We start from the raw sequence: 18,153 nt of genomic DNA on the forward strand, positions 1-18,153 counted from the left end.
GGAAAGGGCTGGGCAAGCGCACTCAAACTTCTGTAATTGTGGCCCAACTCTGATATATGTCCTATTAGGGAGAGTGCCTCATGTGGACATGTCAGGTGCAATGACATACGATGAGGATGATGACAATCAGCAGAACTATCTAGGTGCCTCTGATTGGATGATTTCTTGCTGACTCCACGTGTGTAATATTTCACCTCTGGCAATGCAATTGGTTACAAAAATATGCCATTTATTTTCTATCTCGGATACTGATACAGTTTACAGACTCACTGATTACACATTACATGCTGTTATGTATGCACCAGTGAAAATGAAATAACATTTCATATGTATAAAAAAGTAATGTGATACTATGGCTACAGCTTAGCGCACATCAGCACAGTGCCAGCCATACAGTACTTTAAAAAAAGTAAAAAACAATGTCTCCCTAAAATGCGCTGACAGCAGATTGAGGTTACAGCCATGTACCCTCCCACATAACATCATGTCCCACTATTTCTTTATCAATAGATGGCATAACTATCTCATCTAGTCCCAAAGTGCGTTGTCTTGGAGTCATCCTGGACTCCTCCTTTTCCTTTAAACCACATATTCAGAACCTCTTGCAATCCTGTCGTTTCCATCTCAAGAATATTTCCAAGATCAGACCCTATCTCACCCAGGATGCCACCAACCCCTCATACATTCACTGGTGATCTCCAGATTGGACTACTGTAACCTCCTCCTATCTGGCCTCCCCAAATCCCATCTCTCTCCTCTCCAGTCAGTGCTCAATGCTGTTTCTCGGCTCATCTTCCTCTCCAAACGCTCTACATCTGCCTCCCCTCTCCTACAAGCCCTCCACTGGCTCCCCTTCCCTTTCAGAACCCAATTCAAGGCTCTCACACTCACTTACAAAGCCCTCACCCATTCCTCTCCCATTTACATCTCTGATCTCACCTCCCTTCACTCTTCTGTCCGTCCTCTTCATTCACTTAATACACACCGCCTTTCATGCCAATTGATTACTTCCTCCCACTCCCCCCTCCAAGATTTTGCCGCGCTGCTCCCAAACTTTGGAACTCCCTCCCTCTCCCCATCCGACTCTGCACCTCTCTACAATCTTTCAAACGAGTTCTTAAGACCCTCTATTTCATTAAAGCCTTCCAGCTCTCACCCTAACTCCCTGCTACATCTTCCTTCCTCCCCGTCTACCCCATCTGTGTCACTCCTATTTGTCTGCCCCTCCCTTAAACAATGTAAGCTCTTTCAAGCAGGGCCCTCTACCCTCTTGTGCTTCTCCCTACTGTAATTTAATTGATCTCTTACTCCAAACTAGGGCAACTAACGCTCGGCTGCTTATGTGGGCGTAAAGGTCGCTAATATAGCAATGTTTATTATACATGTCCATGTCCTGCTTTGTATTGTTTTGTAAGTCACTGGTTACTTATTTGTTCTTGTACTTTGTAAGGCGCTGCGGAACACTTGTGGTGCCATCTAAATTAATGATAATAATAATAATGTACACGGCTACTGTATGAGGAACGTTACCATCAGCACCCTATTCCCATCCCCTACATCTCTACCATACGTCAGTAGGCATATCATTAGAATTGCGGCTGTATTATATGAAGAGTCATACTGGGCATGCACATCAGCTCTGGCCCGCCCTTTACTCTATTGTATGTTGTGGCAGCAGCTCTAGTAAACCATTATTATATACTATGCTATTGTGGTAATGATTTGAGCTGCTGGCCCTGGAAAGGGGAGGGGGGGGATTCAGGCAATTGGAAATGCACCCTGTATTTGCCTTTTTGTTATAAAGTCAAACAGTCCTAGGCTGCTCAGCACTGGCTGAATTCCTTAGGGTAATATATTAGGGCCCGTAGTAAAACGGTGCAGTCCCTGCCCACTAGGAAAATAAACACCCCCTGTTGAAGTACTAGAGCTCTTCCGAAAATCCATTTTTTGGCACAGTCATAATCTGCTTGGGTATGCTGGCAAAATAGATATTCAAGGTGTCAGTGATTGTACGCAACAATATTTCTCCTGGTGCATTAAATGTCCCAACAGACCCAAGATGCCAGGACGTGCTGGTGTTTGTAGTTCTACAAGTGCCAGCATACTATGAGCGGGATGCATGACGAATCGCACTCGAGATGCGATGCATACCGCCACCCTTCACATGCATGCCGGCATTAGCAAGGCCAGTATGCATGAAGAACACCACAAACCACTGCTCTCTCGGTAAGAAGGGACTTCATTGCAAAGAGCGCATGGGAGGCACTATCCTGATAGAAGCCCATAGGCTTCTATAGGGTAATCAGGAGATGGCATTACCCACCGCAACGAAACCCCGGAGTGAATCGCTTTCCGGTGCTTGGGGCATATGAGAAATGTGGGGTTTGACCGTTTTTCTACCCTTGCTGCATCCCGCCCTATAACCGTGATGGCTATGCTGGCTCTTTCTGAGCCACAGTATATCCCTGCAAGAGGTTGCTAGCACCAGCAATGCTGTATGAACAAATTCTCCATTTTAAATATTTATTACTGCAACACCCAAATTGCTGGGAAGGGCTCTAGTGCTTTTTGGGAGCCCAATTTTACTGCTAGTATTAATTTGGGGGGATTACACTAATTCATTAAAAAGCTTATCTTAAACTGCAATGGTCCGATCATATTCATCAGCACAAATCTTGCACATGAAGATCATTTGTATTAAGTAGTTACACCTCATGACAGCCGTCTCCATATAGGCAAATGCAGGGGGGGTTTCCATCTGCCTGGAAATTCCCCTCCCCAGCCCACACCATTACCACAATAAAAATATAATAGAATTTTACTAGTGCTGCATGTTCTTGGAATGGTGTCCACATCTAAAATAAAAATATTAAGCTGAGGCAGGATGGACCTACTGCCGCACCTAATGGCTTACTGTGATCGCTGGTCCTGTATCTGCTGGAATTATGACACACAATATACTTTGTATAATGCATATTAAAGCTGGTTAAGTGCTAATTCTGCCCTCTTCATGGACTTGCCACACTCGCTCTAAAATCAAGCATTTGGAAACCCACCTCTAGAAATCCTGCGTTTGCCACTTGTCTCCGCAGATATGTCTGCCTCTAAGTAGAGCGCATGTACGTGGACAAATCTTCATTTTACAAGATCATCCTTCCTACATCCCTTCTGTCCCCTCTTCTCTCTCTACAGATATAACGAAGCGCCAGTCAGGAATATGCAACATTTTATGTGTACAGTACATGCAGAGTACAAAAAAGTGCATTTTACTCTTAAAAATACTTCTTGGGGTAAATTTACTAAGATGGGAGTTCTATTAAGAAGTGATGTTGCCCATAGCAACCAATCAGATTCCAGGTATTATCTTCTAGAAGGTGCTAAATAAATGAGAAGCAGAATCTGATTGGTTGGTATGGGCAACATTACTTCTTAATAGAACTCCCATCTTAGTAAATTCTCCCCCTTGTGTACAACTCTAAATCACCCCCTCAATTTGTGTTACTAAGAATTTATGTTACTAAGGGCGGGATGCACTATCATCAATAATGGGGTCACACCCCCTAAATATGCCGTTTTCAGGGGTTTGACTGCATTTTTCATATGCACTAAGCTTTCTGCAGCTTGGATCCGATGGGTAAAGATGGGGTTACCCAATAGAAGCCTATGGGCTTCCTTCCGCAAAATGCTGTGAGAGGGCTCCAATCACAGCACTCCCAGTGGTACGTGCGTCCTTCTGCGCAGGCATAGAGGGATGTCTGGGTCATAAACTCAGACGTCCCTCTATCGCAAAGGACAGCTCTTATCCTTTGCGATTTCCTTCAGGCATACCGGAGTAATTAACACTGGCATGCATGCGATGAGTGGCGGGATGTATCGTATGCAAATTGCAATGCTTGATGCATCCCACCCTAAATATGTTTATAAAGGCTATTTATTTAGATCCTCAATTACTAGGTAAAAATGTCAAATTCTGGATTTTGTATGGCTTGTCACTTGATTTGGTTTCCAGGTGCAGTGTGTGGGTAGAACTATCACTGAAATGCAGTCAAACCTCAGAAAACTGACATTTTGTGGAGAATGACCGCATTTCCCATATGTATCAAGCTCCGGAAAGCTAAACTTCCCAAAGCTTGTGTGGTACCCCCAAGTTTGTTCCAAAATAGGGGTCCCCCAATATATTTTTTTATGTATGTACACTAGGGGTGTGCACCGGCCACTTTTCGTGTTTTGTGTTTTGGATCTGGATCTTTCTTCGTGTTTTGGATCTGGATTGGTTTTGCCAAAACCACCCTTCCGTGTTTTGGGTTCTGGGTTTTGTGTTTTGGATCTGTATTTTTTTTAAAAAAAGCATAAAAACAGCTAAAATCACAGAATTTGTTGGTTTCTCTGCTCCTATGCTATTATTAACCTCAATAACCTTAATTTCCACTCATTTCCAGTCTATTCTGAACACCTCACAATAGTGTTTTCATGTCCAAAAGGTTGCACCGAGGTAGCTGGATGACTATGCTAAGCGACACGAGTGGGCGGCACAAACACGTGACTCATCTAGGAGTGACACTGCAGTGGCAGACAGGATGGCAGTTAGAAAAACTAGGCCCCAAACTGTACATAATGCAAAGAAAAAAAAGAAGTGCAAGATGGAATTGTCCTTGGGCCCTCCCACCCACCCTTATGTTGTATAAACAGGACATGCACACTTTAACAAATCAATCATTTCAGCGCCAGGGTCTGCCACACAACTGTGGCTGAAATGATTGGTTCGTTTGGGCCCCCACAAAACAAGCTGGCAATTAATGTGTCCCTGCACAAACTGGCTCTACGGAGGCAAGATGTCATCCTCATCCTCCTCAACCCCCGATTCCTCACCCTCTTCAGTGTGTACATCCTCATCCTCACAAAGTATTAACTCGTCCCCACTTGAATCCACCACCACAGGTCCCTCTGTACCTTCTGGAGGCTGGTCTCCCTGGAAGAGCTGATAATTCATTTTGATGAACATCATCTTCTCCACATTCTGTGGAAGCAACCTCCTATGCCTTTCGCTGACAAGGTTCCCGGCTGCACTAAACACTCTTTCGGAGTACACACTGGAGGGGGGGCAACTCAGGTAAAATAGAGCCAGCTTGTACAGGGGCCTCCAAATTGCCTCTTTTTCCTGCCAGTACAGGTATGGACTGTCTGACATGCCTACTTGGATGCTGTCACCGATGTAATCCTCCACCATTCTGTCAATGGTGACAGTATCATATGCAGTGACAGTAGACATGTCAGAAATTGTTGCCAGGTCCTTCAGTCCGGACCAGATGTCCAAACTTGGTCCTGCCTGCCCTGCATCACCGCCAGCGGGTTGCTTAGGATACCTAAGTTTTTTCCTGGCAGCCACAGTTGCGGGAGAAAATGAAGAAGGAGCCGTTGACGTGTCACGTTCCGCTTCAGCTGACAGTGTGTTCACCAGCAGGTCTTTGCACCTCTGCAGGCTTGTGTCGGCCGGAAAGAGAGACACCACATAGGCTTTAAACCTAGGATCAAGCACGGTGGCCAAAATGTAGTGGTCTGATTTCAACAGATTGACCACCCTGGAATCCTGGCAAAGCGAATGAAGGGCTTCATCCACAAGTCCCACATGCCGAGCGGAATCGCTCCGTCTTAGCTCCTCCTTCACTTTCTCCAGCTGCTTCTGCAAAAGCCTGATGAGGGGAATGACCTGACTCAAGCTGGCAGTGTCTGAACGGACTTCACGTGTGGCAAGTTCGAAGGGCTGGAGAACCTTGCACAACACGGAAATCATTCTCCACTGCGCTTGAGTCAGGTGCATACCCACTCCTTTGCCTATGTCATAGGTGGATGTATAGGCTTGTATGGCCTTTTGCTGCTCCTCCATCCTCTGAAGCATATAGAGGGTTGAGTTCCACCGCGTCACAACCTCTTGCTTCAGGTGATGGCGGGGCAGGTTCAAGAGTGTTTGCTGGCGCTCCAGTCTTCGGCACGCAGTCGCTGAATGGCGAAAGTGGGCAGAAATTTTTCGGGCCACCCAAAGCGTCTCCTGCACGCCCCTGTCGCTTTTCAGAAAATTCTGCACCACCAAGTTTATTGTGTGAGCAAAACATGGGACGTGCTGGAATTTGCCCAGATGTAATGCCCGCACAATATTGGTGGCGTTGTCAGATATCACAAATCCCCAGGAGAGTCTAAGTGGGGTAAGCCACTGGGCGATGATTTCCCTCAGTTTCTCTAAGAGGTTGTCGGCGGTGTGCCTCTTACTGAAACCGGTGATACACAGCGTAGCCTGCCTTGGAACGAGCTGGCGTTTCTGAGATGCTGCTACTGGTGACGCTGCTGCTGTTGCTGCGTAAGGTGATACATCTACCCAGTGGGCTGTCACAGTCATATAGTCCTTAGTCTGCCCTGTTCCACTTGTCCACATGTCCGTGGTTAAGTGGACATTGTGTACAACGGCATTTTTCAGGACACTGAGGACACTTTTTCTGACGTTTCTGTACAGTCTCGGTATCGCCTGCCTAGTGAAGTGGAATCTAGACGGGATTTGGAACCGGGGACACACTACCTCCATCAATTGTCTAAATCCCACTGCACTAATGGCGGATACCGGACGCACGTCTAACACCAACATAGCAGTCAAGGCCTCAGTTATACGTTTTGCTTCAGGATGACTGCTGTCGTACTTCATCCTCCTCGCTAAGGACTGTTGGAGGGTCAATTGTTTAGTAAAAGTAGTGGTGTTCCTACTTCCTCTCTGGGATGATGAACGACTCCCAGCAGCAGCAACAGCAGCAGCGGCAGCAGTAGGCGTCGCAATGCAGGATCCTCCAGAGGAATCCCGGATAGGAGAGTCAGTCATGCCAGTGACATGGCCTGCAGGACTACTTCCGATCCTGACTAAGGAGGAAATTGATGAGGAGGGAGTTGACGGTGTGGTTTGCAGGCGCTTGGATACAACAGGACAACAGGATTTAGGTGTCCCTGGACTGCTTACGGTCTTAGCCAAAGTTTCTGAACTTGACAGTAACTTTTTATGAACGCGCTGCAGGTGCCGTATAAGGGAGGATGCTCCTAGGTGGTTGACGTCCCTACCCCTACTTATTTCACCTTTACATATGGTACATATGGCAAGACAGTTGGTGTCCGGATTTGGATAGAAATATTGCCAGACCAAAGAGGTGGAATGTTTGGTCTTCTGCCCAGGCATGACCGTGATGGGCTTTTTCATCCCACGGACAACAACTGTCTCCCCCGGAGCCTGATTTAAACAAACCACATCACCATCAGAATCCTCCTCGCCAACTTCCTCCTCAGCGCCAGCTACACCAGTATCCTCATCCTGTTGTACTTCAACAGTGACATCTTCAATTTGCATATCAGCAAGTGGACTGTGGGTGCTCCTTTCAGCACTTGCAGGGGGCGTGCAAATGGTGGAAAGAGCCACCTCTTCCCGTCCAGTGCTGGGAAGGTCAGGCATCGCAACCACCACCACACTTGGACTCTCCTTGGGGATTTGTGATATCTTCTTAGAAAGCACAGTTCTTCGCTGTGCTTTTGCCAGCTTAACTCTTTTGATTTTTTTAGTGGGAGGAGGGCTTCCATCGTTATGTGAAGCTGAACCACTAGTCATGAACATACTAGGGATCGACCTTAGCCGTTCCTTGCCACTCCGTGTCGTAAATGGCATATTGGCAAGTTTACGTTTCTCTTCAGCTGATTTAAATGTCTTTTTCAAGGTCATTTTCCTGAACTTTGCCATTTGGGATTGTATGTGCCCTCTACTATGACATTGGGCATCGGCCTTGGCAGACGACGTTGATGGCATGTTATCGTCTATGTCATGACTAGTGGCAGCAGCTTCAGCACTAGGAGGAAGTGGTTCTTGATCTTTCTCTATTTTATTTTTATCGGAGAAAGTTTGGTCCTCCATTTATGTTATATCGATTTGATATATACGTGCGGCTAAACACAGAAAATAATTTTTTTTTTGGTTTGGACTGGAGTGTACTTTGGGGGTTACAGCACCCTTTAACGGTCAAGCCAGCCGGCCCTTTACTTATGACACAGGCGCACTCTTGGCACTACTTTGTTGATGCACGTGCGGCTACTGCGCACACAATTCACAAACACAGAAAATAATTTTTTTTTTGGTTTGGACTGGAGTGTACTTTCGGGGGTTACAGCACCCTTAACGGTCAAGCCAGCCGGCCCTTTACTTATGACACAGGCGCACGCTTGGCACTACTTTGTTGATGCACGTGCGGCTACTGCGCACACAATTCACAAACACAGAAAATAATTTTTTTTTTGGTTTGGACTGGAGTGTACTCTCGGGGGTTACAGCACCCTTAACGGTCAAGCCAGCCGGCCCTTTACTTATGACACAGGCGCACGCTTGGCACTACTTTGTTGATGCACGTGCGGCTACTGCGCACACAATTCACAAACACAGAAAATACTTTTTTTTTGGGTTTGGACTGGAGTGTACTTTGGGGGTTACAGCACCCTTTAATGGTCAAGCCAGCCGGCCCTTTACTTATGACACAGGCGCACGCTTGGCACTACTTTGTTGATGCACGTGCGGCTACTGCGCACACAATTCACAAACACAGAAAATAATTTTTTTTTTGGTTTGGACTGGAGTGTTCTTTCGGGGGTTACAGCACCCTTAACGGTCAAGCCAGCCAGCCCTTTACTTATGACACAGGCGCACGCTTGGCACTACTTTGTTGATGCACGTGCGGCTACTGCGCACACAATTCACAAACACAGAAAATAATTTTTTTTTGGTTTGGACTGGAGTGTACTTTCGGGGGTTACAGCACCCTTTAACGGTCAAGCCAGCCGGCCCTTTACTTATGACACAGGCGCACGCTTGGCACTACTTTGTTGATGCACGTGCGGCTACTGCGCACACAATTCACAAACACAGAAAATAATTTTTTTTTTGGTTTGGACTGGAGTGTACTTTGGGGGTTACAGCACCCTTTAACGGTCAAGCCAGCCGGCCCTTTACTTATGACACAGGCGCACGCTTGGCACTACTTTGTTGATGCACGTGCGGCTACTGCGCACACAATTCACAAACACAGAAAATTATTTTTTTTTGGTTTGGACTGGAGTGTACTTTCGGGGGTTACAGCACCCTTTAACGGTCAAGCCAGCCGGCCCTTTACTTATGACACAGGCGCACGCTTGGCACTACTTTGTTGATGCACGTGCGGCTACTGCGCACACAATTCACAAACACAGAAAATATATTATTTTTTTAGCACTTGGGGGGAGCACCCCTGATGGACAGAGCACCCCCTGGACAACACTACAGCACTCCTTTAGGACTGGGACACTGCACAGGACTTTGGAGTGGACACAGCCCCTATGGAGAACTGACTGCACAACACAGTCCAGCCAGCCCCTATGGACTTTGAAGTAGTGGACACAGCCCCTATTAACAACAGCAGCACAGCACAACACAGCCAGCCCCTATGGACTTTGAAGTAGTGGACAACAGCAGCACTACACTACACTACACTACACAGCCCTAACTCCCACCCTCCCTCTTCACTGTCCACAGCCGAGTGAGAAAATGGCGCCGACGCGGGTACCTTATATAGGATCCAAAACCCGCGAGACTCGGAAGGCGGGATGATGACGTTTTGCCTCGATTTCAGATCCGAGTCAGGCGGGAAAAGCCTGACTCGGATCAGACTCGGATCGGGGGGGCTCGGGGGGGTTCGGATTTCAGAAATCCGAACCTGCTCACCCCTAATGTACACATAGATATACTGCAGCCCCATTCCATATAATAGGCAGGTATAGTGACCTTTGACTGACCTTGCTCTCACTGAACCCCACTGAGCATGTGCAGACAGGGAGGTAGAAAGTGCCCCTTGGTCAGCGATCCATTTAGGAGGGAAAATCCTGCCCCATTGATTGGTAGCCTGGGTGTCCAGGCAGAGATCCCTGTAGGCGGCCTGTTGCTGAGTCCCCCCTGTCCACTCATAGATGCCAGACCATCAGGGAGGAGAGTGAAGGAGAGCTTATAAAATACCCTCATCAGGGCTGTCAGTGCTGAGTCTGGGAGGAATTTCTTAAAAATGATTGTCTGTGAGGTGTTTCTGTGGAGTGTCCCTGAATCTGTACAAATATAGGGGTGCAGTAACCCCTCTCATTTACCCTGGATTACAAATACTGCACCTGGTGCTGTCTGTAAGGACATTCATTGGAGTGCCCTTGGAGCTGAACAAATAAGGATGCTATAACTTTTTTGTTTGCCCTGGATTACAATTCCCAGACTTCACATTAGCCCGGAAGGCTACCTTTCCAATCTGCCAGGAGAGGTGCTCTGATGCTGGATGTGAGTCCCTGGAGTACGCTTGCCTGGGGATTTGCATAGAGGACCCTGCTTTGGAAGAAGCCCCCTCTGAATAAAGGACTGCCTTTCTAAGTGCCTGTTATCAGGAGGCATCGCATGTGTAAGTCTGTGCATGCTGGGAGAGAAGAGGAGTTGCCTGGGAAGGCGGTCTCATCGCTCCATCATCGCAGATGAAACCCCAGCTGAGGAAAAGGTCCCGCCAGTGACGAAAACCCTGCTGGCACCCGCACAGGCAGAAGAAAAGACAGTCCCAGAGGAAGAGTGCTTCAGGACCCCTCCTGCTGCTGTTTGTTTGCTGGACAGAACCCCTGTGGAAAGGGTTTTGCACCTGTTGCTCCTTGTAAAATACCTGCCGGAGGTCTGCAGCTGGGAGCTCTGGTGCAGTGCTGAGTTGCCCTGGACATCGGAGGAGGCTGAACAGCCACTGCCAGGGGTGAGATCATACCAGAACCTCCCTATACTCTGTCCCTCCACAGCTCCTATCTTCCATCCATTAAGACCCTGCCCCTCTGTACACCTATCCTATCTGGGTCCCAGTGGCGTAACTAGGGCAGGGCGAGTGGGGTGCGTGCCCTGGGCGCCGTGGGACCGGCGGCGCGGGGGGGCGCCGCCGGCCACGGTACCGGCCCGCCCGCCCTAGTTAGCCAGTGTAGCGCCGACCGCAATAAGTGCGGTCAGCGCTACACATTTATACAGGACCGGCACTAGGCTTCCAGTGCCGGTCCTGTGCTGCACAGCTGAGCCCGTTCCCTCCCCCTGAGCACATGCCAATAGCGCTAGGAGGCGGGCTCAGGCTGTGCATAACACACGCATCGCCGCCAGCGCTGGTGGCGATGCGTGTGTTAAACAGCAGCCAATGAGAGTCAGATAGACTCTCATTGACTGCTGCAGCACCCACTGCAAGAGCCGGGCTTCCGTCCGGCTCCTGCAGTGGGTAATGGGACAGACGTCATGACTTCATGATGTCTGTCCCATAATGCTGAGCGCGCCAGCCCGGGAGGACTGGCGGGCGGCGGGAGCGGTGTCTCAGAGCAGCAGCAGCATGGATTCAGGTAAGTATATTTTTATATATTTTTTTTTTAAACCTGTCTGCACTACTGGGGGCACAATGGGGGAGGGGGGTGGCTACTAATGGGGGGACCTCTACTGGGGGTGGGGGCACAATGGGGGAGGGGTGGCTACTACTGGGGGCACCATTATTGGGAGGACCTCTACTGGGGGGGGGCTACTACGGGGGGCACTTAATCGGGAGGGGGAACGTCTACTGGGGACTACTACTTGGGGGGGAACTACCATTGGGGGCATTATAAAAGGGGCCTACTACTATAAGCACTGCACTGGGGGACCACTGCTGGGGGCAATAATAGGAAGGGCCACTACAGGGGGCACTGGATAGGGTGGATCACTACTGGGTGCCTGCATAAGGGGGACCACTACTGGGAAAACTGCATGGGGGGGACTACTGCTGGGGGCACTATATAAAGGGCACTGCATAAGGGGATACCGCTACTGGGCGCACTGCATTGTGGGGACTGCTACTGGGGGCACTGCATAAGGGGGAACACTACATGGGGCACTGTATTTGTGGGGGCCACTACTGGGGGTACTGAGTAAGGGGAACTAATTGGGGGCTGTATAAGGGGGACCACTACTGGGGATACTGTATAAGGGGCACTACTATGGGCCTGCATAAGAGGGACCACAACTGCATACTGGGGGTACTGTATAAGGGGTATTACTGGGGTTAACGTGCATATGGATAGGAATGTACAGTGTGAAAATAAATGGGTGTGTCATGTCCAGGGGGGGACGTGACTTATGGGTGTTGGCTCATGTCCAATGCCACTGTGGGTGATGTATAAAGTATTTTATGTCTAACTTTAAAGTAAATGTAATGCCATGTGATATGTATTTGGCTCTGTTTACTGTTTGACTCGTGTGTTAGCTAAAGGGTTGATAGTGGCCCTTTATCTGTTATAATACTCTGTAAAGCTGTTCACTGCTTGCTGTGTTATTATTGTCAATGCTGATTAATATTTTGCTTGCATGAAATGTTTGAGTATTTATCCGTATTGGTGTTGATGTAAATTGTTTCTTATACACTATTTGGCCCGGTAACCATTTCAAAGTCCATTCATGCTGATGTAATGTATATTGCTTGTTTATTTAGCCCTGTGTAACCCCAGCTGGCAATTCTGGTGATAGTAATTTGTGGCATAGGCAATTAGGAAGACTGTTGTCCCTATTTTCTCAAGGCTCAAGGACTGTGTTACATTGTTGTTATAGCTGGTGCACTACAAGAACTTATCCAAGCTGCAGGTGCATAACTCTGCTTGCAGCTAATTATTTTGCATAGCCTATTTGTTGGTACAACTGGTGCACTACGAGAACCTATCCAACCTGCATGTGCATAATCTTGCTTGGAGCTAATTATTTTGCATAGACTATTTGTTGTTACAGATGGTGCACTACAAGAACCTATCCAACATGCATGTGCATAACCCTGCTTGGAGCTAATTATTTTGCATAGACTATTTGTTGGTACAGCTGGTGCACTACAAGAACCTATCCAACCTGCATGTGCATAACCCTGCTTGGAGCTAATTGTTTGCATAGACAATTTGTTGTTACAGCCGGTGCACTACAAGAACCTATCCAACCTGCATGTACATAACCCTGCTTGGAGCTAATTATTTTGCATAGACTATTTGTTGGTACAGCTGGTGCACTACAAGAACCTATCCAACCTGCATGTGCATAATCCTGCTTGGAGCTAATTATTTTGCACAGACTACTTGTTGTTACAGCTGGTGCACTACAAGAACCTATCCAACCTGCATGTGCATAAACCTGCTTGGAGCTAATTGTTTGCATAGACTATTTGTTGGTACAGCTGGTGCACTACAAGAACCTATCCAACCTGCATGTGCATAATCCTGCTTGGAGCAAATTGTTTGCACAGACTATTTGTTGTTACAGCTGGTGCACTACAAGAACCTATCCAACTTGCATGGGCATAACCCTGTTTGGAGCTAATTATTTAGGATAATCTATTTGTTGGTACAGCTGGTGCACTACTGATACAAGCCTAACCTGCATGTGTTTTTCCCACGTTTTTCTCAGCAAAAAGGGAGCATTAACACAGACTGTATTTCACAGCTATAGACTGCCGGAGCACCATTGATTCAATCTAGACCAGCAGGTTTCATATTTAGGTCTCTCATTTGTTTGTTTTTTGGTAAAGTTCTGCAGGAATTGTGGTTCTTGTTGGTTTCACATGCTTGACAGCTGGGGTCACCAGTAGATGATGGGGAGGTAATTAATAAATACCTTGTCATTGAATAGTGTAATTAATTTAATTCCATCGGTAAATGGTGAATATCTCCTATCATTTGTTGTTAATTATTAACAAATAATAAAAAATAATATTGCGTTACACCTTTGCTCCTAACTGGTCATTGTGTCTGCAAAAGGGGAATTCAGGCTTGCCTCTCTGTCACGGTGTGTCCTATCTTAACACGGGGAAATCGGCCACCGAAGCAATCCGAACACACCTGAACCTGGTGCTAGTTGTGCAGCACTGTACAAACCAGTCAGTACATCACACTTGCACCTGATAGACTGCGCCATCTATAGATGACATTGCCTAATAGAAGTCTATGGGCTTCTTTTTATGACATTCTCCAATAGGATCCCTCCCAGGGTCCCCAGAAATCCTCACACCGCAAAGTACAGCTCCTATCGGTTTTAATCACAAATCTGCATGCATACATTGTTAATACATGTTAATAAGTGATTGAATGGGGATGTAGTTAGAAGACTAACTCCCGACAGTGGAAGCCCGACGGTGGAAGCCCGACACGGGACTAAAGATAGGCGTCGAAATACCGATGCCTATCTTAATCCCGACACTGTAATACAGACAGACGCCAGCCCGAATGAGGTAAGCGGGGGGCATCTTGGCTGTTAGCCGCGGGGGCAGGACAGACGCAGGGGGGTTTCTGAGTACCCTCACTGAGTCACCCTGACTGACTGAAGTGTAGGAACCATGTTCTTAAGCCCCCTCGTGGCAAATTGCCGTGTTACTCGGGTCAATGTGGAGGAAGCAGAGCCAATATGACATGATTTCATTAGAATCAAGTCATTTGGCCCCGCGGGGGCTTAAGAACATGCTGCCAGCCTGCTAGGTCCTGTCCCGATCAGATCTGCTGCAAGGTAAATTTGTTTGTGTATATGTGACATAGGTGTGTGTGCATGTAAGGTATGTGTGACATACGTATGTGTGTGTATATGTGTGTATGTCTATGCATATATGTATGTGTATACACACACACGTATGGAAACCTCTCTCGTTAAAATCCTGCATTTTCCCCTGCAGGAGTGTTAGGTTTAGGCAGCATAACGGGGAGAGGCTTAGGTTTTTGGGGTAGAGATTAGGGTTAGGCACCCCTGGGGGGGTTAGGGTTAGGCACCACTGGTGGGGGGGTTAGGCACTAAGGGGGGTGGGTTAGGTTTAGGCACTAAGGGGGGACTGTTAGGGTGCGGGGTGGGGAAGATTAGAGTTAGACTACAAGAAGGAAGGATTAGGGTTAGGGGAGAAGGGGGGAAGGTTAGTATACTTACCTGACCCCTGCCGTGATACCGATCATTGGGATACCGCTGTCCCTATTTTGACAGGAGGCATCCCAACTGCCGGTATTACATGCCCTGTCTGGTTGAATGCATCGCATTCAATGCAATGCAATGCATTGATACATGCAATGCTTGATACATCCTGCAATCCTGCAATGCAATGCTTGACACATCCTGCGTTTTGGCAATTCAGCAAACATATCACATTTCAGTTATTGAGACTGCTAATGGCTCTCCTCTGGTGCTGTGTAAGTTCATTAAACAACATAATGCTACTTTTTCTTTTCTCCTTTTCTAGGTTATTTGAAAACTCGTTAATCAGAGTCATTTTTGGCTCATAAATTACAAAGTGTTTCAATTCAGCTTGGGACATGTGAACAGAGGCGTAACTAGGGTATTCGGCACCCAGGGCAAGATTAAAAATGCCCCCACCAGTTCTAGCTATTGCTGGGTACACAATAGCAGATATATTGGGCAATCAATTGAATGGCCAATATATCTTATGCCCGTCGGCCAGTGTGTATCAGCTATATGTCTGTGAATGACGTTGCTCACAGATATATCATGTCGGCTGTGCTGTACAGCCAATGGAAGATATATCTGTCCATTGTGCTGTGTGTATGGGCGATCAGCCGACCGCCTGTATACTTACAGCGCGACCCGCGGACACATGGAAGATGATGGTTGTTGTAGTGTATGAACAACTATCATCTGCAGATCATTTGATCTGCAGATATATCTGCTAGGTGTGTAGCCAGTTTATGGCTGTATTTTAGATTAATAGAATGTGAAGTGGTTAGAGTTCACAGATTTTTACTATAGTAGCAGGTAAGGTGACTGACTGCAAAGCATGAAGGTGCTAAGTTCAAATCCAAAGCATGATGTGACAGGTTCAATTCCCATCTATGAGTGTATTGTGAATATGACTGAAGGGAAGGAGATGTGATCAGACACAGAGAGGAGATTCTGGCCCGGGACTCACAGAGCAGGAAGCTACATTGCCAAGGGATGTTTCTTGTATAACTACACCTTCCAGATACGCCTTGGCGCCGCCCAGGGCATGTGCCCTGCTCAAAACCCCCTAGTTACTCCACTGCATGTGAATTCTTTGGGTCAGGACACAAGGGACCTGATTCAGAGTTAGATGTATCTACAGCTGACACAGTGGTGCTGACATTTGCGTCCACCTCTGAATTAATCCCTGAGAGCAGTGTAAATATTCCCTGCATTTGCATCAGGCTCTGCCGAATGTACCTCAATTTATTGGACTTCCTCTTCTTTAAACAATTCAGTGAAATATTCCACAGAGTGATTTATAGCTCTGTTATGCAAACTGAACATTCCAATCTATTTTCTTAAAATCTACAAACCTGAACTTTTAGTCAGCAGTGTTCTGTCCCAAAATACTGGTTTATAACACTCTAACATTTCATCCAAGATGCGTCATTTGCACATTTGGAATGTATGTTGGATTGTCTCATACAAAAGATTAGTAGCTCATTTATTTTAAAAAATCATTCTAGCTATAATTGTGCAAGACATTTTCATCAATTCCTTGGAGCGTCCTGTTGCACTGATAACCTTCTCTTATGCTTCATCCCTCAACTACACCCAGTGAATATTAGTAAAGAGGATAACCTCGGATTGCTTACAACTAAATTGCATAATGGGATTGCGTACTGCTAAATCTTCTAAAAAGGAAAAGTGGTGGAATGCCCATAGAGCCTGCTTGGATCACAGTTGCTCACTTGTGTGCAATTCTGTAAGCAGGTCTTAGGCAAATATATGCAAATGCTGCATTCGCAATGAGGTCACGCGGCTAACATACACACACCCTCTGCCTATGCCCACATTCATAACACCACCCAAACCAGGTGGTCATCGAACCCACACCCAGCATTATGGCTGGTCAGACATGTCCTCACAAATTACTAACTTTCCAGGTCACATGGAAAGCTCGGCATTCCAATGCCCCGGCCATTTCTGCGTTTCCCCGACCACGCCCCCTTCACCACCCCCAAATGCTCTCTGCCTGTCAAGCAATCTGCTAATGCCCTGTGTGGATCCATGGTGTCCGTGCGTTCGCAATGGCGAGATTGCGCTCGTGCACTGCGATGCATACCTATGCCCAGAACGCAACAATCGACCAATTGCGTACACATTAGCAACTGCGATCCAAGCTGAATCAGGCCCATAGTAACCAATTAGATTGTAACCAGTGGCAGATTTTACCTGTCCTGCAGCCCCCCCTTTAAAATCCGCCACCTCCAGTGAGTCAGTTGCTGTCCGTGACGGCATTGGCTACACTGTGACTAGCAGTGCCTTTCGTTGGAAGCGTTACTTGCCAATTACAGACAGGATAGACAGTCCCTAACGAGGTGTTTTAAACCCATGGGACTGCCAGTCCATACCCCGATTAGCAGAGAGTGTGCTTCAAATGGGAAGTCACTCTCCTGCCTTCCTGTCAGCCTTACCCGGCTCCTAGGGGCTGCAGCTCATGCAGTCCCTAGAAGCTGTGCTAGTGCGCATGTGCCCATCTGCTGGTGTTTGTGTGCCAATCATGGCACCTGCTAGACTTAATGCTTAGACTTAGATCTAGCAGGTGGTGAGACATGAGGACTGCAGTTTGCAGTACCCCAGTGCAGTTCGGGTGTCGGAAAAGGAAAGCAGCATGGCGGGCAGCCCCCCCAGGGGTGCCGAGAGGGGTGGGGTTGGGTACTAATTACCTGAGCCTGGGCTTGCTGGAGGGGCCAGACGGTGCCCAGGTCTGACACCGCCCTCCACTCCCTCCTACCTGTCAGCAGCCCAGCACACGCTGCTGTGTACTGGACTGCAGTGGGAGAACCCCCCCTCCCTGGAGCTGCAAAAAGGTTTTTTATTTTGTTTAAGGGGGCATGGCCACGCCTCCCACTATCAGGCCACATCCCTTCCCTTGAGCCCAGGATGGCTCTCTATGGCCTTGAGCCCCCTCCTCAAGAATAGCAAGAGCTGCCCTTGATTTTATCTATCACATAACTAGAAGAGAAAATGATAGCTAGGGGTAAATTTACTGAAGATCAATTTTGGACAATTTTATGATTTTCTGCGATATCTGAACGATTTTACAATTCAGAGATTTACTAAAGGCAAAACTCACAGGGAAT

Source organism: Taudactylus pleione, unplaced genomic scaffold (genome assembly GCF_031769625.1).
Source record: "Taudactylus pleione unplaced genomic scaffold, aTauple2 ptg000206l, whole genome shotgun sequence".
NCBI classification, from domain to species: Eukaryota; Metazoa; Chordata; class Amphibia; order Anura; family Myobatrachidae; genus Taudactylus; species Taudactylus pleione.